General features: G+C 45.0%; 1 long non-coding RNA gene across 1 annotated transcript in view; it reads right to left on the bottom strand.

Moving 5' to 3' along the window:
* LOC135914020 (uncharacterized) overlaps positions 1-27,394 on the bottom strand; it is a 324,394-nt gene that overhangs the window by 94,960 nt on the left and 202,040 nt on the right. The gene's annotated exons all lie outside the window — the stretch shown is intronic.

The raw sequence follows: 27,394 nt of genomic DNA, 5'->3' as shown, positions 1-27,394 counted from the left end.
TTGACGTGGGGCGGGGAATAGACCCTCCTGCCGAGCTGTCAGTGCTTTGTAATCTCGTTGAACTTGTGGAGCGAGTTCTTGTAAAGCCACTCCTCCACGCCCGCGAGCGGCGTTTCCCCAGCGCGGTGGGTGAATTAGCGCGCGCGGGCATGGGCCAGCTCGTTGGCGTTGGGAACGACGGGGGAGACACAAGGCACCATATGGGCCGGGAACCAAGTGATGACGTGGGGGGTGACGCACCTGAAGCAAAGCAGGGCGGCCACCTCCCTCGAGGCGGAACCCGTGGCGAAGGCCCTGACCGCCGCCCGGGAATCCGTGTAGACCTGCGGTCTGCTCCCATCCTGGAGGACGAGGGCCACCGCGACCTGTTCCACCAGTGCCGGGGATGAGCCCCGCACCGACGCAGCGTTAATGAGGTTGCGTGGGTGGCGTTGACGAACGCGACCGCTCGTGGATCGCTGGCGACGTGGGGACCACCTGGGGATCTTTAACGTGCCCCCAATGGATAGGACACGGGCATTTTGCGTTTCATCCTATTCTGCTTAGCAGCACAACATTATAGCTGCTAACCCTCCACTGCGCGCACTCACTCACTCACTCACTCACTCACTGTACTCCAGGGTTTTATTTCACTTCGTTTAAGCTAAGCTTAGCTTTGCTTTGCTTCTCGCTTCGTTTTACTTTGCTTCGCTTGTTTCTTTTTTCTTCCTTTCTTGGTGCTCTAGAAACCATTTGTCGATACACGCACAAAAGACGAAAGCTATTACTTTCTTACGTCGGAGAGTGCCAATCTACTTTGTTTACACAAATGAAAGTACTGAAGTTTCGAGAGTTGATGCCATTCGGGATTCGGGCGGGAAACTTGACTGCCAGCTTTCCTTCAAACAAAATATTGCGTCTATTTCCAAGGCTGGTTTTGTAGTCCTAGGAAGTATATGTTCTCTAACACGGCGTTTTCGGTCACCTGATGCCCTCATCCGCCGTTTCTGTTCGCTGATCAAACCTCATCTAGAATTCGCATCTGTCATTTGGAACAACTCGGGAGCGGGATGTCATGAGAAAATTAGGCAGTACAGAAACGTCTTGCTCGAATTGTGTACAACAGACACTTTCAACGTAAAGCGCACTCCTACTACCACGACTACTTTGTCAATGAACGGAAATTTTGTGCGCTCAGCTCAAGGAGCCAGTGTTGAGATCTAATTTCTCTGCGTAAAATTGTTCAAGGATGTATTGGCATGCCTGACATACTATGTGTGGCACTAACTTGGATGTTCTAGAAAGGCTGAGACGACAATTCGAGCCCTTCGCTCACCACCAGCAAATGAAATGAACATCGCAGCGAAAACAAACACTGAAATACCCCACTGTTTCGACTGGGTTATTGCGGTGTTTCGGTTACATTGCTTTCTTTTCGCACTCCGTGGTGAACTTAAGGTGTCTCAGAGATCGCGTAAATGCCTGGCACTTACCATATTCACATGTGTGATTATTTAGCCTTTTCTCGGATAACGATCGTCATCGTTACTACAACGTGACGTATACATTATATATATTGGCAGGTTGTAGCGACGATGAAAAACACAGTAGCAAAATGGTGAATAACGAAACTAACTTTCTATCAGGCGGACCTGTGCCAGCAAAAACAAGTGATAGTCAAGCAGAACGACAGCGGCGAGCACAGTCGGCGATAGTCGAAAACCTGATCTGCGAATCAAGCGAATCGGCTTTTATGCATGACTCGTCGATTGTTACAACGTAATCGCTGGTGCCCGCGTGCCTTCCAGGAAGTACTACACAATTCGTGTCGTGCATATCATCTGATTAGACAAAGTTCTGCGAGAACATACACAGCAAATAGAAATAACGAAAGCATACGAGTAAGTTCGTAATCCTGCAGGCGCGTCTTACACTGAGCGATAACCTTAACAGCTGACATGCTCTTCCCGAGCAAAGGATAAATAAGTACACGTATCAATTTACATGTAAATTGTGAAACACGAACACATTTCGTTCGAGGACCACGGACACTCGCTTTCAAAACGCTCGCAGCAGGGCAAGCGGCAACAGCAGCGAATGAATGACCTTCGGACTGCCTCTCGCCTCAACGTGAACTAAGCGGCGAGAACTTATCACACACGAAGTTAATCGCTCTCGGTGCGCTTAGACTCCGTAGCTATCGCAGATGGCTTTGAAGAGAGGGCCCGCGCGGCTACTCTCAGTCCCGCCATACGCAGCAGCCGCCGTTATTTTCCTGTGCAGAATTAAGGTTGCCGTGCAGTGTTCACATAATATACTTGCTAAGATATTCACGTGCGCTTCCTCTACTTCTTGGCTACATAATGCCTTCGTGGCAGCTGGTATCTGTACTGAAAGGAATCATTTTCGTAACCGATAAAAGCCATATAGAAAATTTTGTTTTACTGAGAAATTTCAATCATCTGATTGATGGTATACATGAGATACATTGTAGTATACCCCTTCCTGAAGCCAGCTGTTTCTCTGGGTTGACTGAAGCAAGGGTTGCCCTGATACTATTCAAAATTTCCTCTGAGAATATTCTGTACATTACCGAAAACAAACTAATGGACCTATATCTCTTCAATTTTTTAACCTCTCCATTTTTACGGATCAGTATTACGTTGGGATTCTCCTACTTTCTGGTACAACTGAAGTCGGAAAACATACGATACATAGCCAGCGGCGGAAATGCAGAGACAAACATTCGCTTGATAATTCAAGCACGCATGATACGGAGAATAATTGTATGTCACCTGCTCTGACAGAGGGCAGTTACAGATTGGCCCTCATCTAAGCTATCTTTCGCAAACGGAGCGAAAATACAGGTACACAAAGACTGGAACGCGTCTGTTGAAACGCCTCGCAAACACAGATTAATTAGAAATGGCGAAAGGCTTCACTGTAGCGCAGTGACGGCCAGGACCCAGACAAAGAACGATTCACTGTAGTGATGCCGGCAATGACCACATTTCATAAGCCCAAGCTTATTCCTTAAGCCGAGGGCTTCTCGGCTGATCAGAACGGGGAGAGGGCCCTATCAGAAGGTTTGGTGACGTCAATTGAGATATGACGGGAAGCTTTCGCCTGGCACCGTTAAAGGTATTCGCCAAAAGCAGACGTCTCTATCAGCAGCTGGGGTTCGGAAGGAAGCAAACGGAAAGATGACATACAATGTACGAGACGACGCGCACCGTCTGCCACGCAAAAAACGAAGCCGCATATATAGGGTGCTCCCGGGAAGTGCCGAGGCGATGCCTTGCGAAAGCCTGATTTACGGCCAACCCAGAAATTGGGCGCCGCGCTTCCAAACGTGGCGCACCCGACATTGCGCAAAGGAAGATGGCAGCCGGAGCGTAAATAATCGTCTCTTTGGAACTAGGCGCTCGGCAGTGGCGGGAAGTTGTAGCGTAGAATTGAAATGTGTACGTGCGAGAGAGAGGCGTGTATGCTGAAATTTTGAATAGATGCGCGGCGCGCAATGCGGGCAGTGTACATACATAAGCACCCTGCAGTTTGCGCAAGGTGCACCCGCCGGGAACCGTGCACGGCGCAAAAAACAATCTGCCAAACTATACGAGATGTGTCACAACCCCACTGAAATTTATTCGTTACGTCCGCTCCCTTATCGGAGCTCCACAAACGCATTGCGCAGTCGGAAATGCGAGAACCACATTGGCATAAAATTGTGAAGAGAACACAAAAAAAGCACGCGGAGCCGTTCTTCGGTATGCAACGCCTGTCCATGAGTAATTGCCGCAGTATGTCACTGCCACTACACTTTCTTGACTCATAACATTGTGTCGCACTGCACATATGACATTATTTTTTCAAAGGCTTCGCGATTGTGCTTTGCGGACGCCCTGGAAGCGTCCTTTCGACTTTGTGCGTGCACGAACGTGCTTACAGTATCAACAAAAACACACACAGACTCAGCAGTTCCGAGTCTCCGACTTCCTTAAGGAGCTCGTTTGCAATGTACCCCGTAGACTGAACCTAGCAACCTCAGTATTATAACCGAACTAATGATTACATAAAAAATCCTACTAGTTGATATTCAGTCCACTTACAATGGACACTGTTGTCAATTTGTGACCGTGTAAGCGGGCAAATTAATAACCTAAGCTTTAGTTTTGCTTCAATGGCTTCCAGGGGGACGTGAGAAGCAGTCACGTTACAAGGATATATCGATACCTAGGTCATCACTGTACAGAGCTGGAAAATTAGGCGTTCTGATGACGTTCCAAAGTCAAGGGTATACCCACCACTGTCACCCGAAGCCAACTTGTTAAGGAAAGAATTTTACTGACCAGCATCCAACCAAAAAAATACACAACGGTGACTAAGGAGGCGTACGTTTGATGTACTATGATATTGCAACTACAATACGGTGCACAGTCCACGGTTCTACAGATACTAAAGGGTGCTAAGCGAATAAGAGTGGATGTCGTTGCTGCAGCTTTTGAGTTTTCTCCCGTCTTGATCCACCATGCACGTATCTTGCGTTATATAGAACAGCCTTTGGTTGTTCATATATCAAACTAATGTCTTGAACATTCTTTCATCAGTGTCAAACATTGTTTAGTGATTAGTTCGCAAAGTAATTGTTCTATCATCCTCTCTATCGACAAGATCACCGGGTTTATAAAATTGTGCACTGGCTTTAAGTCATTATGGGTGCCCAAAAGACACACCGAGCACGAAATAATATTAAAAAGGCAGCTGAGAAACAACCACACATTTCTATAAAACAGGTCTTGTGCAGAAATTTGATAATGTGTTACTTGTGCATCAGCTCTAGCTCCGGAAATTTGTTGTGATTTCCTGGTTTCGCTTTCCGCCTTACAGTATGAACGTTATAGTAATTACCACTGATGGGGGTTACTGTTCGCAACAACTACAATGATAGAGTAGAAAGGCCAGTGAAATTTAAAAGGATATAGTCCAGACTACAGATAATAAACAACAGATAAAGCTACAGAGCTATTGAAAATCACTCCAGGTGCAAACGACCATGACAAAGACTCAAACGTCGGGCTTTGTCTTTTCAGAAAGACAGCTGCCGTTTACTCTATAGCCACCTATTTCTGCACAAAAATGCAGAATGACTTTGTTCCAGCTCGCACAAAGGCGGGACCCTGAGTGGGCCTTATTCCAATAAACTCTCCGCGCAGCGCTTACGCGGTTGCCCGGAAGCCGGGCAGCAAGTTCTTTCGTTAGTCACCGAAAAAAAAATGCTGCAGGAAGACGAGTCGACTTTGGAGCACATCACCATATTTCTGTCACAGTGACACACCACGTGGTTTGGAAGCTCACCGTCCACCTTTCTCGTGCCACGACTTCACCGCGAGCGTAAATTTTTGAACGCATGCGCACTGGTTAACTCTGAATGTATAGTGCATACGAGGAGCCATATGCTGCGACGGGGCAACGCATGCCGGCACAGAATGGGCGGCAGCGTCCCATCACTGTCACGTGAGATGAACGTGGGCGCTGTGACTCTAATGGATGCGCGTAAGTTCTCGAGCGTCGGGGATGAGACGAGTCGTTTTAATGCAGCAACACTGGCTGGCAGAACGCTAGTGTCAACCCTTTTACCCTATAGAAAGCCACATCCCCCACTTAGCGGCAGTAGCACATAACGACTCCGCGGAGCTTGACTCGCGTCTTTCCAACGTGGAGTTTCGGCGTTAATGAAGGCTCGGTTGGATACAGTCCGGCGAGAACGAAAATAGGGTTTAACCGCACCAACGTTAGCTTCCATGGCCACAGTAACTGATGTTAACCTCAGAGCTAATTTAAGCAAAACAAATTTCACTGTCGAAAGCAAGTCTTCGGACACAACGTACCGGCAGACTTACACTACATTTGTGCAAATGTGTACACAAGCACACTGGCGATTTCTTAGTTTTGCTGGCTCTAAATTTCCTTTAGGGAGGCAGACGGCAGCGAACAGCTCAACGATATGACAGCAAACCGCTGACCAATTGCGCGATAGAAGCGGAACCATCCCTCTGGCAAATACGATGCGTCAATATCAGTCGGTGCCCCAAGCAGGGATTAATAATTTTCAAGCTACTCAAATACGAGATCCTGCCGCTGCATTATTGGAGGTATAAGGAAATCTTCTGGGTCCTTGCTCACAGCACTGCGACCATCACATAACGAGAAAGGTCCGTATTCATACCGATGTTCTTACGGCACAACTATTCGTAAAAAACAAATGTGAGCCCATCTTTTCATTTCACTTCATATTAGCGGAGGCGACCAGCCAATAGTGAAAATCCCTTAAAGCTCTGTGAATTGGTCCCCGTGTTCTTTTATTTAATATAACGTCGCGAAATAACGGCGGAGTTCAAAACGAGTATTTGCTCCGAAAGCACGTTCACTGACGTCTCTTTGTTTCTTTTCTTTCCTAAACTTAAGAATGCACGACTTGCGGTTATTTCGTTTCCCAGACAGCCTCAAAACTTGTTCACAGCTGCAAGAATGTCGTATTTGAATTTTTCTTTCTATCTTTTCAGGCGTATTTTATTAACTTTTAGTATTACTCTCCCTTCCCAATGTAAATGCAAACAGAACGGATACCGAGGGTGGCACATACGGTAAGCGACGCAGAATATAACGATAAAACTAGCTACTAAATCAAATTGACAGAGTTAAGCACTAGTTTTCATGGTAAAATTGTTAAGGCGTTGGGGCTACTAAATCATTTCTGCAGTTGATAACAACCAAGTGAAACGCAAGCGCTTTTAAATCACAGAATGAGAAACTTATCCTGCGTTATCGTCGAAAGCCTTGAAAGCCTCGAAAATTCTTTAGGTCTCGCAGAACCACGAAGCCCAATTTCAATCATCTCGACAAATATTTTCTTTCCTTTCCTTGCGAAGTTTGCGGCAGCTGAAAGGCCACAACCTCAATTCTGCCGGCGTCGGAGGTCACTTGCGATGGGGGGCAGGCACAGCGCGTGAGTTTGTTTTGTGCAGCCACGTCAATGTTTGCCGTGACCACACTGAAAGCGACATGGCACTCTCTGACAGACGGCGACTTTTAGTTCCTTAGTATACCCCACGCATATAAAAAAAAGACTGCAAAATGAAACACAGATACAATATATATTATATATTCGGTGCGATCTCGATCATGAGTTTGCTTAAGGCACATTAATTATTTTTATTTCGTGCCATGCGGCAGACCAGTTCCTGCAAGAACAACGAAAGTGACCACGACTGCGGTGGGGATCACCGCCATACCACGAGAACAAAATCTATGGCGACATCAAAAAAAAAATGGCTGTGGCTTAGGTAAGGTTAAGCCCAGGATGCGAAGCATACTAGCCTTTATTTTAGTTGTTGAACCACTGTTTAGCTTGGTGAACTGCTGTTGCTTGGCTATATTTGGTTCGGCTAGACGAAGAAACAACTCATGCGTTACTCTGCTTCGCCTTGGACGCCCCGCATTGGACGCGGTGAGCGTCGAGCAACGCAGCGTTCGGCGCGGCAACGAAATGTGCACCTGAGCAAGCGACGCACGCCTGAGCCTTAGAAAGAGCTCGTTTCTAAGGCAACACCGCATTCACTAGAGGCGCTTTTGTACCGCTTTGCAGCATCGTACTCGTGGCTCAGTGGTAGCGTCTCCGTCTCACAATCCGGAGACCCTGGTTCGATTCCCACCCAGCCCATCTTGCAAGAGTTGAGCCAAAGCCACCTCTCCTCTGTCGTGACGTCACGGTGTCACGTGGTTTCAAGGCGACACCGCCGCGCCTGAGGAGCTGGGTTGAGCCCTCGTAATATGCTTCGCATAAAAAAAAAAAACGTGGCGAACAATTAACCATTAGCAGACGTCTTCGCAGGCAACTATGGGAGATTAGTGGCACTGATGTACTTACAGGTTGTAACAATACTGGAAGAATTAGGCAATGACACGCTTTGGAAAGCCTATTTCGTGGAACAATATTTTATTTAACTCCTGCGAGACTAGTTTAACGGCAATACACGGGTTCCTGGGGCGGAAATATTAAGCATCGCCTACCGTGACACAAAACACAAGAATGACAGCGCCAACAATGTGCATATTTCATCCCCCGCCACAAAATAGGTGATCGAAGAAAAGAAAGAATAATCATCCAGAAAGCTTCATTGTAATTTTTTTATGCCCGTATGCAAGAAACATTCAGCTACGATCTTTTATTAAACCAGTGGGTAGTCAACTTAATTAAACCAGACACGGTATTTTATTAGCGAAACAAGGTTTGAGGTCTAAATTGTTGTTTTTGTGAGTTTGTATGCAAACGTCATAGGCATTGCCTTGGCTTTAGAGTACAGAAGGGGGCTCGACATGCGCATGCTCAGGAAGCTTCGACTTTGCCCCCTCGGCTATCCGTCAAACTTTGCTGCAACGCACCAGCGTAGCTCAAAACTCACTCAGCACACACGAGAGCAAACGGTCGACCTAGTTTCAACAAGTTCTCTTTAGCAGCGCCGAGATGGCAGTTCCTTCTAATAATTTACGCATTTATGACACTTATTCAGCAATTAGTGCTGCATTATAGCAGTGTTTTGGTCGTGACCGAAACGTCGCTGATTATTTAAGACCTCACTTCGCATCAGTGCACTTAGGACTAAGTGTTTTAAATGAGCATGTTATTAAAAGTAAGTACCATATCGACGTTGCTATTTGAAACTTGTTCAAATTCGGTCAATTTTTTTAAATCTGTTTTTTTAATGTTACCCGTTGAGCTTAGCCTGCGGTGAAGTTCAACAGTTTGCCAAAAGGGTAATGTCCAAAATTACTGTACATGTGAATTTAAATGAGCAGGATGAAGCATTGCGAACTCCACAGAAATTCTTCCTTATCGCAAACTGCGAAGAAAGCAGGCATGAAACACATCAGTCCAAGAACACCGATGTTGGCTGCATTTCTTTTTTATTCGTAGAAGCAACAGATTCACTCAGCTGGGTACAACAATTAACAGAGAACAGCAGGCTGCCAGCTGAAGAAACCAGCGCAATGCTCTAGCACCGGTCACCAAAATTCAATAGTCTAACGTGATTGCAGAACACATGAGAAGGCAGATGTCATCACGCCACGAGATATGATAGGCCAGTGCGGGCGCTTCCGTAACCGATTACTTGATCTGTGCCGTACTCAGAAATCAGCGCGCGTGAAAATCACCGGCGAATTCAAAACTCTCGACGCTTTGTCAAAGGCGACGACGCCGCTGTGGAAGGAACCTGCTTAGATGTAGTGCGTCAAATTGCATTTGTGGCTTGTAATCAAGAGTGTCATAAGAACGGAAATTGCAAGCTGCGGAACAACGTACACTTGATATCATGATCACATCGAGATGAGTTTGCTGAAGAATTTGCTGGTGGTGGAGATCGCAATTCGCATTAATAACATGACAGCGTTGCACGTTGTTTGTAATGGAAAACGCAAACATGAAACACGCGGAGGTGTAGGCAGATTACATTGTTGAATAGTAGGTACACTTAGAAGGTACTTAAGTCCAATGCTTACGCGCGCGTTTTTTTGAAGCTATATATTCGTACAATATATCAACAGTGTGCACAGTGGGTGATAATATGAGGCTATGATGCGGAACGTCAAAGTATCAGGAATTAGGTTTCGATATTTCAATGCAAAACTCGCGACTATTCCGTTACTTTTCTAGCGTGATTATTCCTCACTTGAGACGCGCTTCTGCGCTAAAATTCGCTCTACAATGTTGTTTCCACTTCTTTCGTTTATGTTTTTGTCTTCCATTACATAATGCTTTGTCTCCGCCTTTAAGACAGATGGTCATTACGCCACCACTGGAAGAAGTCCAGAGTCGCTTAGGTTTAAATTACAAGGCGATCACGAAAAACTTGCGAATGAGCCCCGGAGTTGCGCTTGCCGAGAGCTACCGTTCAAGCTTGGTAGATTATCTGCAAACCAAGCTTGTTTAGTACACCCGTTGATATATGTGAAGGCGCTATGACTTCGCCTTCTGGCGCCACGCGCTGTCGATGCCTCAGCTTGTTAGTCTTAGAGCGCCGTTCTTACGCGCCCGTTCCTGCGGCGAGCCTCGGCGTTGCCGACGTAACCGAGCGAACGAGCACAGTGAAAGATGAGAGCGAACGCGGCGCGCAACGGGGCAAGAAAGAGCGGCGAGAGCGAAGAGGCGACGAACGGAAAAGTGGAGAGGAGCATACAGCGGAACACAGCCGTCCGTGTCGTATGCTTTCGAGTCTATGCAATCCCAAGAGTTGGCCGCACAATAAAAATGTTCTAAGGACATGGCATTTCAAGAATAAGACTGTTTCCATGAGAGAAAAGGGCTGTACTGCCCAGGACCCTTTTCGTGACTGCAAAGCTAGCTTTTCTTGCCAAGCTACACTGACCGCGTAGTCATTCTTTCTTTATTATTTTTTTTGTTAGCACGTATAAACAGGACTTGCTGGTCTTACGACATGGAAGATGTAGATGTGGCTCGTGTGATGAAGCCATGCTCATGACACAAGGCAAAAATGCGTATCTAGCACTTTGTCTTCATTTGGACAATGGTTGCTGTCGCCATTTATTGGGCTTACGCACAAAGCAGAGACGCTCGCTTGCGAATTAGGAAACTGGTAGTTGCATGAGCAGCTATATTTCTATGTCTAGATGATGTTATCGAAACAAATTAAATGTAACACTGAAGAAGTGACAAAAGGCAAAAAAAAAATGAGTGTACCAGCAATAATTTCACCGGCCATTATCGCTTTCATAGGACACGCACTGCATAGGCAATGAGATAAACAGCCCGAGAAATGGCACAACCTTCTTTCTCAATGTATTAGTTTTCTTAAATTTTCCAAGTAATAAGCTTAAAACACATCAGTTTCTATAAATTCAGTATGTTGTACAGATCAAGAGAGAAATTAATGGAGTTGCAATAATACTGACACTTACTGTATGAAGAAACAGCCCATATATGAAATCGCGTCAGGTGCAGTAACGTCGCGGGAGTTGAGTCATGCCAGCCTGCAGCATGTTGTTATCTATAAGTTTGTGTAATCATTGTCTTTAAGGGTCGAATTCGGTCATAACCATCCGCGTCGCGCCAAGTGAACAAGATAGTAAAAACGCGTAAATGAAACCAAGAAATATGAAGCATTGTGTGGCGACTTGTCGCTAAAGCCTAAACCTGTGAGCATAGACAATAACGCTCATCGCGACTTCAAGGCACTGAGATAAAGCTTCAGAAACTGTAAACTTTGAGCAGAATCCTTTTGTGCCCAATGAAATCCTAATGGAAATTATTTCAAGGTTGTATTTTTTATGACACACTCGGCGTGAATGTAACTTACGTTAAACCATTACTTGCATTCTATTGGAATTATTACAGTACTCCTAAGTGACACTGCTTTGTCATACGTTTGGTTGCGCGCTTCATTGATATTGGAAGATGTACTCAAAAGCTCAACAAATGCTGGTCTGGATTGCCCCGCTAAGACAACACGGCAATCACTACCGTCACAGATCTCATTTTACAGGCTGGACTCGTAAGCCGTAAGCATATTGTTGAAGCGGCTCATTGGCGAAGCGAACGCAAGCGGCGTGGATGGGGCTCATCCCTCGAGAGCCATTACACTGGAACTTGATACGCCGTCGAAGATGCGACGCGCGCAAATAAAGGCGCAATAAAGAATACAGGGTGCAAAATGAAATGGCCAAGGTGGTAAGGAATATTGACTGCCACGAGAACAGTGATGCAGTGGCATATTTTAGCCAGATAAAAGCGACAACAAAGAGTCACGCCTTCATTGCAGTAGGGCGATCGCGATCCGCAAGGCATGCTGTGACGCGGCAGTGGCAGAATGGGAAAGGCAAAAAGAGGAGCCGCGGGCGGGAACTGGGGTCCCTAATCGAATTATCGCATCCAGCCATCCGAGCTAATCACATTGTGGACCGTTATGAAGTTTGTCCCTGGGCGCACACGTGAAACCGTTCCCTCGGTTGCGTCCGCAACCCCCCCCTGGAGTCAGCAGTGCCGATATCCATGCGCTCATATAGCATTGATTAGCAGTCTTGGTTCAGCGCAGTATAATAAAACTTATTTCGTGAGTGTCCGTACTGCTTTTCCCAAGCGCAGTAATTTCTAAACGACACAAGAAACAATACAAGCACCAGTGCAGACCGCATTATACAGCTTTTAAACGCTAGTTGCCTTGTTGAACTTAGGCGTGAAAATGCCGACATTCTCTGCATTCCTGGTCCCCACAAAAGCGCCTCCGTTTGAACGCCAAAGGGTAGCCCCACAATGCGAGTGCAACGATCAGAAATGAGGCGCTGCAGAAAGGTAGGAAGGCTGAGCTTTGCGGCCCCCGACTACTAACACGTTTCATTGGGTATGCTCAAAGATTTCATGTATGATAATAAATTTCTTTAAATAGATCATTGAAACACATGCATTCGAGGTGCTGCGCCTCATCGCTCTTAATAAAGAGACAATTAAGGCTGTTTGTCGGCACACCAAAGATGACTTTATCAATAAAAAATGCCACTCCTATTCTAAGATACCACACAAACGACGAATTACCCTAGGTTAACATTACATGTGCAGTACAGAAGTATGGTTGCTGCACGCGACACAATAAGAAGCTACAGAGTAAACAAATAGTTCACTAAGATATCAAGGGATAACAAAAAGAAAGCAAGTCACAAGCAAATAAAGGGTTCACAAGTTAGATATGATGTGATGGCCTTTGAGCAGCACAGTTCGGGAGGACACGAATAGAATGAGCGAGGAGTTGGAGGATAGTAGCCGGTTGCGGGCAGGCGACATGACGATGCGCTCGACTGTCGCCTTGCGGTCGGGAAGTAGTCATAGCGGGACGTACCAGGCTCCGGAGATGACAAGCAGCGATCGAGTGGAAGCCCTTGGGCTTCAGGTTCAGTCACCCGGAAACGTGCTTTTGCGCACCTCGTCGCCCGGCTGCAGGAGAGCCGCCACGGCGGTACAGACAGCAGCCTGTTACGAAGAAGGTTTCAGGTCGTCGGGAAGTGCAGAGCTGGCTAGGCCTGAGTCCAAGCGCCCGTCAAGCTCGCACTTTAGCACCCTGTGTCCCTTCTGTTGTTCCAACCACCCACGTGTCTTCCCTGTTCTCGCTTGTTCTTGTAATGGTTCCTTAGTGAAATGGCGCAACCCGCTCTGGAGGATTGGCCATGAATCGGGTGGTGAAAAAGTGGTGAAAAGAAGACCTTCGCTGCTCTATCTCCTGCCCTTTCCTTTTCTTTCTTCTCCATCGCCATTTGTACCCCGTGTGCCTCGCAGGCTGGTACTTGTTTTTTGTTATTTTTTTCCGTTGTGATGTTTGGCGCACTCGTGCCAAACTTTCGCAGCACGTCGTCATTGTCGTCTTTAGGCGCCATCACTTTCGGGGCACATGACAGCGCTTTGTTTAAAATGGTCATCTTTCTCATGACCTTCATTTCCTAAATGAGACAGGATCCATGAAAACTCCGATGCTTTTAAGTATCGCCAGATTATGCCTAGAATACTTCTAATGAGGTGGACTACGATGCAGACATTGTAGCGCTGACCTTGAGTCCGTGAGTATAACAATAATTTGTGTAAAATAGACCCTTTGTTTTTGCAAAGAGGTGGTGTACGCAACATTTTCAACAGTTGTAGACGATACTAATCTTCAAATGGTGTTAGAACTACAGAAGAATCTTGGCATTGTTTTTAGAACACAAGCAAGTGTCCTAATATGCCATATTCAGCTTGTATCGGGCAAGACCTTGTCTAAGGCTGCGCCTCTTTGTATTCCTCTAGTTTGGTTGCCTGCTCTGTTAAGGCGATTGCTGTGGTCGGGGTTACTCTGACAGCCCGCGCCACAAAATGGCTTGCCTGAGCGCCTGTTTACACTATTAAGAAACGTGTTATTGTGTACCCATCATTTCAGAGTCATGTGCAAATTCGAGAAGGCGCGATATCTCTTTTCGAGCTACTCCCTGTGTTTAGGGGAACACTTCGTGCTGCACGTATGCACGAGAAAAGCCTTTTCTATGCACTGTCAATCAAAGTCTTGCTTTCGACACTGGGGTGCAAACAGGCTCACGGGAAAGTCCCTGTTGCAATACTATTAGGTGTTCTTCTAAGAATGAACCACACTGCACATGCGAGCGAAAACAGATTCAGATACGCTGTGGGAGCGTAAAGTGCCTCCTTTGTAGAGCTACAAAGACAAGTCGTATTTAGGTGGAAAAGAAGCTAGGACATTTGGTAGTGAAGGACAATTCTTTAGCTTCAGAGACGGGACAAATGGCACACAAGTAGTAAAGGGACAGTGATCTGTGTTGCGCGCAGGTTGAAGAACGGATCGCGATTGAAAGGTTGTCGGGAGGGTGTCTTTGTAGATGGTCTTTAAAAAATATTTGTTACTTGAAAGTGAAAAGAGGTGAACGACAGCTAAATAAGCCTTGCGGTAGCATCACCAGAGCAAAAGACAGTTTCAATGCTTTTATTATTTTGTGAGTGGGAAATAGAAGTGGGGGTTAGTCAGAATTAGGCGGCACCGGAGAGAGCAATAAAATAAATTCAACGATAAATGTAAGAGAATTGGCCAACGTGAGCAGGGCCCCTAAGACGGCACTCACCCGAAGGCTTGTTTGTACAGATGCTGTTCTTGGACAGCACGTGAAGAAAAGGAGAAATGTAAGTTGACTGCAAAACATATGAAAGTATACAGGTGGTTAGAGTAAACTTGTCCTTACGGTAATATGAGTGCCAATGATGTAGCGGTGATAAATACAACAATTTTTTAGAAATGTGGAAGGCCATTACTCTGTCTCAACGCAACTGACATACAAATTTGGCTTTCTTTTCACCATAAACACGAAAAAGGTTGGTGCTCGCAACTTAGAGCGGGAAAAGCTGAGAGAAAAAAATGTTGTCCAAACCAGTCTTTCGATGATGTGTGAAGAATGCGTACAAGGGTCTGCACAAAATAACAATCAATCTTATATGCAATTGAGCCACATCTTGAGTACGAACTAGACCCCCGGTTTCCACGACGCATTGACACGTTCTTACAGCATCTCTACCTCGGAACTGCTTACACCAAGCACTTATTCCGAATTGAGCGTGTGACCTGTGCAACTTGTTCGAGTGCTCACGGCGACGAAGGTGCATACACCTACTATACGACTGTTCCAAGCACACCAAATATAATGCCTTGAACAGTAACTGGGTTTATTTGACTAATAGCAAGTTTTCTCACTTGCCAAGGTGTATAGGCCCATGGCCTTCAAACGTAGATCACAAATCCATGAATGCAATTCAGTGCTTCTTTCAGGACGTCGGCATCTGTGACGATTATTGACTCTATTTCTCTTAAGTAAGTGTCTCATTTAGGCATGAAAATCCTATTTACACCAGACATCCATGGACTTCGCAGCAAAGGCGAATTTTTCAAGAGACTTTAACTCGTAGTGCGTTAACGAGTTTTTTTTTTTACTTTCAGTTACGTTATTTTTAGCTTATATTATCAATCGAGCGAAAAGGGATTGCGTCGCCAGCAAACGATGACAACAGCGAATCTCTATATTTTATCTCAATAATAATAAAAAAGAAGACAGGCCAGTACAAGGTACACCGTGGGATCCCGACCGACATGCATTTTATCAACAAACACACGGCAAAACTTTATAGACCCAGATCTTAGGTGGACTCTTCTGGATTGCTTAGAAGCAGGAGTTGAATAACAAAACCTTGTATTCAGAATGACACTTTGTATGCTTCCGTAAATTATGTTGCTTATCGCGAGTGAGTGGAGCCTACCTTTGAGTTGGGCTCCAGCATCAGAACTGTTTCGCCTATACAAGCTCTGTAGCAAATTCAGTAAGCAAATTAGGTAACGGAGCTATATGGCACCAAATGAACTGGCGCTACAACTATTGGGTACCATTCGTTGATATGTGATACCAACCCGTTTTGCTGATTCTTCGGCTGATCCCTAATCACAAGTATGCACATGATAAACACTGCCATAGCCGCCCAGCGCGAATAATCAAGATATTCCTTCCTTTCTGCAGTCACTTACGTTCTATATCAATAGACAGACGTCTGTCAAGACCATTCGTAAAGCCCATTAAAACGTTGCGTCACCTTGAGCTACTAAACAGCCATATTCGGCTTTAACGTCGTGTAATGATGAGAATTGATTATTAGATAGTTCAGCCTTTTCCTGAGCAAAAAAAAAAAGAATGTATTCAGTGGTTTTTGAACTGGCATGAAAATTAGCCGACGATCGCTGTGACCATGAGCGCGCGCTTGTCAAACAAGCTGTCCTAGAACATTTATTTATTTTACTTTTATTTCTATTTCGCGTCCAAGATGGAGCGATATAGCACTATTTTGCACACATTCTTTTTTTTTCTGGCCCTGCATGCCTACGAGGCAAACGTAATAACGCAGTGAAGCTTGTGTATCAGTTCTTATTCGTCAATCTCGCCATGTTCACTCATTCCTCTAAAGAAAAAAAACAAACAGCCACACATATACGGGATCGTGAAGTGGATAATAAAAAAAAAACCGGAAAAGTTAAGATCTCACTGTGTTGTATGCGCAGGGTTTTAGATGAAGCTCAATAAGATGCAGTTACGAATGCCCTTTATCTACTTGCTGCATCCACATATCTCCAGTACAGATAGTTCTTCACGATTTCATAACTTTCGGGAGTGTTTAAGCTAAACAACAACTAATGGAAATAGTGTGCCATCTATCCGCGTTTTTGACGTTAAACCAACAATATCTATGATTTTTTTCTCGTTTCTTAGTTAGTCGGGATGCTCTTGAGAGTGTTTTCTTCCTTGTACTACCATAAAGTTATTGCCCATGTCCACCCATATCAATGACACAGAGAGACAGAGAAGCAGGCTACGAATTGTGTCTTTTAAAGATGCACCACAGTCATCAGCATGAAAAGGAGAGTAAAAACAGGAAGAGGAAGGCCCACCAAAAGGGAGGACGTCACGCGCATAGTACGAGAACTACGGCCGAGAAGTCTAGTGTGACACATAGTTGAGATGAATTGTATTCTAGGTCGATTCAATCTCTCACAAAGCAGTAGTGGAGATCCACTTATTGCGCAACAAACAGAAGAAAAAGAAACCTGATCAACTGACAGCCAAACAAGGGCAACAAACAGGAAACCGCTGGTCATATACCGGAGGCTACAGCCACTCGTCCGTTGATAAATGATCGCTACTGCAGAAACTGGTTCCAGGAGGCTTCTTGCATTAACTGTCCACATGACCGAATATATTCCCTTATTTATTGCACCGTCACCGTCGACTCGTATGTTTATCGTGCGGGCGCTGCATTAGCGATGCCTCACCAAGTTTTTTTTTATTATGGTGGGACTACGTTCGAATATTCTCGAGGATAAAAACTGAAGGCCTCCCAAATTCTCATATAGTATTCGCGTAAAGATCGCGGTGGAAAACAAACCACGAATACAAAAAAGAGAGAAAAATGCAAAACAATTCAAGTGAAAAAATACGGAACTGAAGAGGCGGCTAAACAAAATAAAAATCCAAACGACAAGGAAGTAGACTATCGTGATAAATAGACCATCCAGGGAGTGCTGAGGATTTAGTGGGGAAATCCTCGGAAAGAAAAATGACCGGGCCTCCACTTTTCCGCATGTAACCCGCGCCGAAAGCGCACGAACTCGCAACATATTGCACCATATTTTCTGCACGCGAAAGTAAGTAAGCTATTCGGCCGCGAAAGAATGAAACGCTTGCAAAAAAAGAGAGAAGAAGAACGTTTGTCATCGTCGTTATCTTCACAATAATATTTCAACATAGTCGAGATGACGTTTTGAGAAACAGAGGAACCTTGGCGTTCCACCTATACCCATGAAAACTCGGCTGTTAACTTCATATTTTATGATGTTTTTCAGTGAAATTCCCTAGAAGGCGACTGCGTCACTCTATTTAGGGTACTACGTCGTAGCTGCTAAGACAGTCACTTCTACGCGTAATAGACAGGTCGTTCGAGGTGAAGATATACGCGCAGAAATTTCTGAAAAATAAAGAAACTAATGACATGACCCGTGCACGATATAGCCGTTAGTCATACAACAGAACTACTACCCGAGCTTGTAGGTGGCAGCCGTCTTTTGCCAGGACCTCCGGGGCCAAAATAGCTCCGGGGCCAAAATAGCCCTCAGCCTGTACATCTCCCGTGCATTCCACCAGTGTTCATTCGTCAGCTGCCCCGTCACCAACCAACGCCTCGTCTCAGCAGTGCGCGGTACCTAGGGAAGTGCGGTACCTAGGGAAGCTATTCATGCGTGTTCTCACGCGGTCCCCTTCAGGCGAATGGTGACGGCCGTTGAGATTAGGTACGCTTGCTCTAAACGTGGGCGAGAGAGAAAACAAAATGATTCTGTTCAATAAAAAGTTCGTCCTATATTATTGTTCTGATCAGCGAGTAGATACATATTATTATTGAGTCATAGAGGGCGAATATGCGTATACTAGGAAGATGAAAAGCCTTAAGGATTAGTCGTGTCTCAGCATACGTTATACCGGTAAATCACTGTACACTTATAAAATACTCCATTATATATGTGTTCCGTAACAACAGGCTATTCAACGGCTCTTGGAGAAATTTCACCAAAAAGATTTTTATAAATGAGTTTTTAGAGTTTCTTTATTTTGCTGGATTGCTACTTTCTATTGTAAACTTGCCTTTACCTCGGTTTGTAAATACTTGATATGAGGCAAGACGGGATAAATGTTATTGTAAACCTTCGTTACTCTCTTCAATGTCACCACTACTATAGTGGTTTATCTCCTTCCGTTCTACATCATGCATTCAAGATGTTTGTTTCAAGAACTTGGCACACAATTATAATATAGTGTGATGCATCAATACAATAGCTTTTTTTTGTTGTTGCTGGTATTGTGAAGTGGGCCATTGAAGACTAACAGTGTAGACTGAACGCCAGGATTTCTACTCGCATCCAGGCTTTTTAGTTAGCTCGTTATTATTGCTTTTCTGAACATCGTCATTGCTCAGTTACATGGAATGGACACGATACAAGGATAAGAAAGAACAGAGGAAAAAACAGGGAGGTTATTCGGTTTAGAAGCGGCCAGATACCCTGGGCTCTGACACTCGGGTAAAGGGAAATAGCCCGCTATGACTTGGCGTATCATATAAAGGGTGTCACAATTATCGGGTACAAAGATTTAAATATATGCAAAGGCCACGTGCCTGGACAGAACCAAAGTAATGGTGTTTGCCGTCGCTCGGAAATACATAGATTATTTTCTGCATTCCGCCTAATTACATAGTTCATCTTAATTATTAATTCAACTTCTCAAATATTATCATTAGATGAAAATCGTTCATAAGGAAATCCTAGAGCAACATGAAAAACTCCCTATACAGCTTTGTGTTGCCCGCCAATACACGCAAAGTGCCTCGAGCGGCCAGTGGCGGGGCAATTTTTCTCGTAGTCGCGGGCTTCTTTCAAGCTCGCAAGAACACCTTTATGTAGCATGTATTGAGCAACACAACGCGGTATCGGGAGTTGCTCACGTTTCTCTACATTTTTCTAGTTGACACGTTTCGTGTAATTGTGATATTTGAGAAGTCGATTTAACTTGTTAAGGCTAATTCTGTTAATAGATTAGATTAGATTATGGGGTTTTACGTGCCAAAACCACTTTCTGATTATGAGGCACGCCGTAGTGGAGGACTCCGGAAATTTTGACTACCTGGGGTTCTTTAACGTGCACCTAAATCTAAGCACACAGGTGTTTTCGCATTTCGCCCCCATCGAAATGCGGCCGCCGTGGCCGGGATTCGACCCCGCGACCTCGTGCTCAGCAGCCCAACACCATAATTCTGTTAATAGGTGGGATGCAAAATATAATCTGAGTATCTCCCAGTGACAGCAAACAACATTATTTTGGTTCTGCCCAGCTACGTGGTACATGTATATATTTAAATCTTAATACATGATAGTTGTGACACCCTGCAGAAATAAAAGAAAGAAATGTTGACTTTGAACGCACATTCTGGAATCCATGTGAAACGAAGCTTTCGTGAAGTGGTCGATCAGATGCTTATTAATTTGTATTTCCATTCCTGCGTCCTTGCCGTAAAGCAAATATCACGCACCCGTGTTACGCACTATGACTCAGGCGCCGATGATCTCAAAGAGATAATAGGCGTTGGCACGAAAGATGCACAGGTGCGATTGTGGGCTAGTGGTTAGAGCATCGGGCTCCAGATCTGGTGCACTGAGCTTCGAACCCACCATGAGGCATGTAATTCAATTCCCTTTCTTTAAGTACGTCCTATTTGGCAAGACAGTAGCAACACCAAGGAGCCACGGTAAGGAATGTCCGGGAGGCTATTGCTTTAAAGAAATTCACGGTTTCAAACTAAATGCGAAGCATCGATGGCGATAGCAAATTAGTGGACAGCTATACGAAGTAAGGATATTAGTCTTATCGGCCAGATCAACTTGCAAACGTAGGCATACTAACTGTATTAACAAGCATGGTCTCACGCGCGCGCAAGCAAACATGAACAGATCCGACTCGATGACTGCGGAAACCGCATGTGCTGTTGCAGCCGGAGTAGAACGCCTCCCCTCCCGCGGTGCCTCGCAACGTTGGTTGGCTCGCGCACGACGGAATACCGTGCGCTTCCGTCCAGGCTTTCGTTTCTTTCGTGCGGGTGAGTTAAAGCCGCGATCGTCCGCTCCTCTCGCATGCCTTCACTCGTACATACAACGTAACGCGATGGGCAACGGTGTTATCGCCCTTGGACCTCATACGGAATCTCATGGTGACGGTGATGGTGACGGTGCCGGTGATGCCGACACCAATGGTGGACATGCGCTTGGAGTGTTCATACATTTGCTATCGCTATAAAATAAATATAGCAATAGACATTTCGATAACGCGAGCAATAACGTATTTAGATGCCTAGCCCCTGTAAAGCGTGCTCTGCCGCCGTGTACATCTACATGTGGAAAAGCTCCTTAGTTTTCCTCATGGAAACTTGTAACGTGGTGAGAGCAAGGTCCGCGTTATTGGAGAAGGGCTTTGGTTCTGCTCAATATATAATTTTGCTGCTCAGAAGATTGCTGATGCGTGCTGAAGATTGATGCGTGCGATGCTCTACCAATTGAGCTACCGCGGAGCCGTTTTCCCATCCGTTTTCTTGGGCATTTATGTTTTACTACCAGACCTAACCCTGCTTGTTAGCCAGCTCCACCACTCGCAAACCTTGGCGGCGGATCTGAAACAACCTTTTTGCCACAGGCGCAATGAGTACGTGATCTTTTAGGCTGAAGGCAACTGGTCAATAAATCCACATATGCTACCTGAAGGCATCAATGTTGCGAGATTTGGACCCTCGTTATTTACTAAACGAGAAGAAAGGGGGCTAACCAAGGGGCACGATTTTTATATCACAAGAAGCCAACAAACAATGACACCAAGGAAAGCATAAGGGAGCATAGGGGAAATTCCATGTAGTTTTTAACTGAACTAAAGAAGTGATAGACAAGTACAAATTAAAGTGGATGCAAAAAAGAACTGACCGCACATGGGATACTGACACATGTCTTCGCATTATGCATGCGACGCTCTTACCAAATAAGCTACCGCAGCGCCGTTTTCGCATCCACTTTCTGGGCTATTTACATTTATCTACTAGAACTAACCTTGAGAGTCTTAGCCAGCGCCACCACCCACTGCCTTGAAGGCGGACGTGGAACAAACTTTCTATCAGAGATGTCACATCTACGTGAATACTCTGGGTGAAGGCAACTGGTCAAGAAACCCATACATGCTACCTGGAGGCTTCAAAACTGCCGTATTCAAGACACCTGCTGTCTCATGAACAAGAAGCAAGCAAACAATATATATATATATATATATATATATATATATATATATATATATATATATATATATATATATATATTTTGCAACTGACGGTAGTGCGCTCCAGACCGGACCACCATCAGTAGCTGTTGACTCCTTGAAGAGGCAGGACAAGTTTCCAGTGAGTTCCTCCTGAACTACACTTTGCAATGCAGTAAACGCGTATTAAATCATGGCTCCGGTACCTCAAAGAGGAGCTACGTAATTCGAACGCATTTATCTCGTATTTCCCGCTAAAGGGCCACTGAATTTTGTTCTTTAGGGGGCTACGCAAGAATGTAGCATATAGGTTAGAAATGAAAGCAATAAAACAAATTATTTGCAAAGTTGGCAATGTTACGAGCGTCTGTGAGATCATTTCTGGCGCAGAATTTTATCAATTCTTTAATATTTGGTAAGCTTCGCAGTAAGAAGTTGACTATGCTTATCATAGCAGACAAACTCCGCGTTGTTATGACTGGGTTCTAAAGCCATAAATGTGGCACGCTGTACCACTTCGTTGAAGTTTTTTAAATACTTGAATTCTAAATAAACATGATTGCAACCCTGGTCATCACCACGATAAGAAATGAATATATAACTCCACAGGCAGTTCTGGACCTAATATTTGAAACAATCACAAGCAATGCCGTAGGAATATCTTGTATAGCTTAGCACTGAATGCTGCTGTTTCGAAATAACTGCTGTTATTATTTCAAAGCTCCCCCTTGGGGGAGAAAATACCAGAAAGAAATTGTGGCAAATGCACGCGAGAGTCGCATCACTGCTTGCTGGCGATAGCGCCACTGTATGTGTGTCAAAAAAAATGCGCTGAAGTCAGAACTTGCAACCCCTCTTCCCTAGAGAGTTCTCTGGCATTGAACGCTTTTGCTTGTCATCTACATCTTCACTGCCACGAGTCCACCGAAGCACGGCACCATAACGCCACACAACGATGCCCAGCAGTAACGCGACCAACTGTAGTGGAACAGCATAGGGCTGCCCCACGAGGCCGTTCTGTAGACATTTTACGGCCTTCTTTTAACTGCAGCAGTTTTTCTCTGAGCCACGATTTTCCGTCGAGGGACAGAAGTTGGCCCATTACGCGCTAAGCTTCTCGTCTGCTGGCGCATTTTCATCATTTTGTTCGTGCCCGTATGTGGCGCAACCGTCATGCAACTGCATGTTTTGCTACTGCAGCGAAGCAGCTGCACTCAGTTAAAAGTGTATGCCAGGCCTAAAACGGGATGCGGTGTTGGAACCGACATCTGAGCACCTACTTCTCTAAAAATTAATTTTTGAGTTTTACATGCTAAAACTACGACACGATTATGAGGCGCACCGTAGTGGAGGACTCCGGGTTGATATTGACCACCGGGGTACTTTAACATGCACCCAATTCTTGGGACACGGGCGTCTTTACGTTTCGCCTCCATCGAGATGCGGCTACCGCGGCTGAGCTTTGATCGCACAACCTCGTGCTTAGCAGCGCAACACCATAGCCATCTATGCCACCACTGCGGGTCACTACTTTTCTCTTTGCAATTGCTCTTGGTAGCTCACACAGTTTTCGATGCCTAAGGTGGCTAATGGATGATATCCTGAAAAGCGTGGTTATATAACCTCACCACTAAAACGAAAGTATTGTTGTTGTTGTTGTTGTTGTTTTTTGCAAAAGAGAAAGGGGCAGTCATGACAATTCAAAAAACTGCAGCAGTTCCGATAGTCAAAGGTAGGCAATAGTCAATAATTCTCAGGACAGTTTGATTGCATCTATACGACATTTGAAAAAAAGTAACGGAAACAAGAGGGGGACAAGAAAAAACGTGAGCCCGAACGATGAAGAATAACTAGAAGTTCTCAGTCAGAAACAATGTCTGAAAAGTGGAAAGTGCAGAAGAGAGACCCAGCGACACTGTAGCAAGAATATGAGCCTTTCTTAGCCATGGCCCCCCGCCATTTACGAGTAATTTACTTTCATGGGTCGTTAATTCGCTTCGGCTGCAATTAAAAGTACACGTGCTGGGCGCAACAGGCTCGTCCACCTTTCAGCTCTACGTCCAGTAGCCAGTGGAGCATGAAGGCTGGTCAATAATGAGGCGGAGTGAGTTCATAGAGACAGACATGCCCTCTTCGTCAATAGGGCCTGTTCAGGACTGAGATGGAGAGTCAGAGCAAAGGTTTTCGTAAAATATACGCCTATCAACAGGGTTATAATTAGATAAAGAAATGCTGTTTTGTACTTGACGAGCAAAATGCTGCTAGAGAGCTCATTTCAGTGTCCTCAAAGGAAAAACGTTGTGCTTGAAGAAGAACAAAACTTCGTCCTGGACCTGTTTTCTGGCTTGTAGATTTTCTCACGTTCTGCTCGAATAATGTGTTACGTTTTATTCTTCTAACCCTTTCCAGCGATTAACTTGGATTCGCGGCGCCATTTGGTGGTCTTTTGATAAACACAAGTGGTAGAAAGGGAATGGGCTGGAGTGGGAGCTGTCCTGTGATAGATCCGGAGACGAGCACAAATGTTTCTTAAACAACACAACTTTATTTTCAAGGACACTAAGATGGGTTGCTATGTAGCACAACGAGGATCTATTAAGTGATTTTGGTTGGAAGGTCCTCGAGAACAGTGAATGTTGCTGTATATTTTGGTTCTTATAGTACTGTACTTTAATTAGCACGGGAGCAACCAGGTTTTGCTCTACTTCATGTGTTTTTTGCACAGTTTTTTTTATTGGACGTTCCTTTTGATTGGAACTGACGGAGTTTCTCATTGCAGTTTTATCAGTTTCCTGCTCGCATTCAGACGCTGTGTCTGTATTTTTCTAGGTCTCTGTTGGGTCAGTTTGAGGCAGTGCAGCGTATTCTTAATATGGCCATGAAGAGTTCATTGAAACTTGCTGCTGTTGCACTATCAGACAACGTCTTGCCAGCCAAGCTAACAACACCACGCAAAATTGCAATAAACTGTAGTGACGCGCAACTGCGGCTCATATTGTGCACCACCCTCAAAAAACGGGCACATTGGTTTAAACACCTTAATGCATGTAAATGAGTGATCGAGGACCCTTACGCATACCCTCACAGGCTTGGATTCAACCTCTTACACAAAATTTCGACAGAACCCGCCCCACAATGAATGTCGACGTTAACACTATTAGCGTTGAAGCATTGTAATGACACACTGTACTGCGACCACCGAAACGCGCCATGTATGCAGCCGGGCCCCTTTCTCGCGCACCCGTCTGAACATGCTGCGCACGGTCTAGTGGCGGCACCGCGACGTCCGCGCGTTGCACGTGCATGAATGTATATTCACACAAGATTACCTGAATGTACGTGACGCGGGTTCTATTACGCGCAGTACCGTTCAAAGGAATTATTTCGTCACTAAAGCGCGGCATTACCCAGTGACACGTACCCGTCTCAAAATAAACCGTTCACAGCGCGAACAAGATAGCTATCTCATCACTATGAGAACTTGCAGGCCTACGCGGTAGTTTATAAATTATGCGCACTAAACGTGGCTTCAATTTGGGAACCACGAAAGCCATCGGTTGAGCGATGTGCAATAACACCCAACAGCACGTTTGAAGCTATTATTGCTAGATAACGAATTACTGCTTCAAAATATTATTTTGAAGTAACGTACTGTATAACTTGCACAACATACTAAAGAAGCTATTAAAGCACGCAGCGAATAACGGGATTACAAGAAAATGTCGAATTAGAGGTAATACGCGTGGCTTTCAAAGTTTACACAGTGACTTAAAACATTAGCAGTATAAAAAATGCGATCGTTATAAGCATTTGCAGGAAAAAACTGCCATTAAACCAAATTTATTGGAGAGTTTGAAGCTTGCGAGGGAATCGCGAGACGTATGGATGATAAATAAGGTAATCCAGTTCATGCTAATACCTTACGGCAGGCCGCAAAACATTTTTGGAAGCTATCACTACAGGCTGGAAAATAAAGTCTTTGACTTGACTCTGTACACCTATAGACATTGAGAGTTGTTTTATTACACAACAGATATTTAAATCAATTTACTCATAGGAATGGTGTGCACTCAGGAGCGATAGCGGAGAAAATAGAGCACGAGCAGCCCGTGCTGCGATAGTGCGGTGAAAGGGCGCTGTATGTAACCGCAAACCAGGAGAGAAAATCCGTATGATAACACCTAAGTCAGTACCTGTCTCTATGAGGCCAGCATTTCCTGCGTGAGGACAAAAACATACAGGAGTAATATTCACAACGCGGTGAGGTCATGTGCCTACTGCAGATAAAAATTCACACACGACTGAGTACTCAGTAAGAAATGCCAAGTAGATCACCCAGCAATAACCATATAAAACACCCACTTTCCAGAAGTGCTATGATTAAAAGCGAATGGAACCATTAACGGGACAGAGGTCAAAATAGGCAAGCGTCGTTTCGAGTATTGGCGAAAAAAAGGCAGGGGTCAGTTTGATAGAGTTGGCATCGTTACAGGGATGCGTAACGGCACCATATAGAAACAGAGGTTTTAATTAGAAGGGAACCAATCAGGGAGAGACATGCGAGATGCTAAACCACGGTAGATGCAGTAAAACATGATTAGCTCCGGAAGGCTACAAACTAAGGAAGATAACACCCGCGAATGTGTAATAGATATTCAAACACCCTTCCTGCGCGCTTACATTCTTCTCAAAATTTCGAAAATTGCTTCACTCGTTAGCAAAATATCCTTAATGAACCCTCTCGTTACATTCAGGGTGCTAAAAGAGTCTTATGAGCAAAACCTACACCTTACAGAATTTATTCGCACTTCAACCTTTAGAGCAAAAAAAAAAAAGCCGTACTGGCTGCTTTCCCAGTCGTTTGCGCCAAGTCATTTCTCGAGCACGTCGTATTGTCACAGTAGGCTACGGATGTCATCCTGCTACGTAACCTATTGGCGTCTCGGTGGTGAAGTGCGAAGAAATGGCGCACGTATAGGGCTTTTTTCCCTATCATGCTTTTTGCTTTTTATCGCTGGCCTTGCTTAATTTTTTCAGCATGTGTTGTTTTATGGATCAGCTGCCAAGCGCTGGTGGTTTATAGCTGGTCAGGCAATCATAGTTATCCAGGCGCACGTTCTTTTTGGTGTAGCGTGGGTGACGGCGCAATATTAAGCGGAGCAGGTCGTACACTGTTCCGTGTATTATCGGTTGGATTAAACATTCGCAGGTGCGTGCGGGAGCGATCTACTGCCGATAAGATGCCATCATTTAGTCCGGAGGTAGGGTGCCAGTCATAAAGTGGGGAAACAAATATTTTGTCCTCCTCTTTCCCATCCTGTCTTTCAAATCTTGCTGCTAGCTTCTCTTAACCTCATTCCCCAAAGTGCTGCTTTACAGAAAATCTCAGGAACATGGCGCCAGTCCATCATAGTAGTTATCGTGCTCTTTAGGTGCTTTATTA

Source organism: Dermacentor albipictus, chromosome 4 (genome assembly GCF_038994185.2).
Source record: "Dermacentor albipictus isolate Rhodes 1998 colony chromosome 4, USDA_Dalb.pri_finalv2, whole genome shotgun sequence".
In the NCBI taxonomy this organism is placed as follows: domain Eukaryota; kingdom Metazoa; phylum Arthropoda; class Arachnida; order Ixodida; family Ixodidae; genus Dermacentor; species Dermacentor albipictus.
The sequence above is the reverse complement of the archived record's forward strand: the minus strand, read 5'-3'. Positions and strand labels throughout refer to the sequence as shown.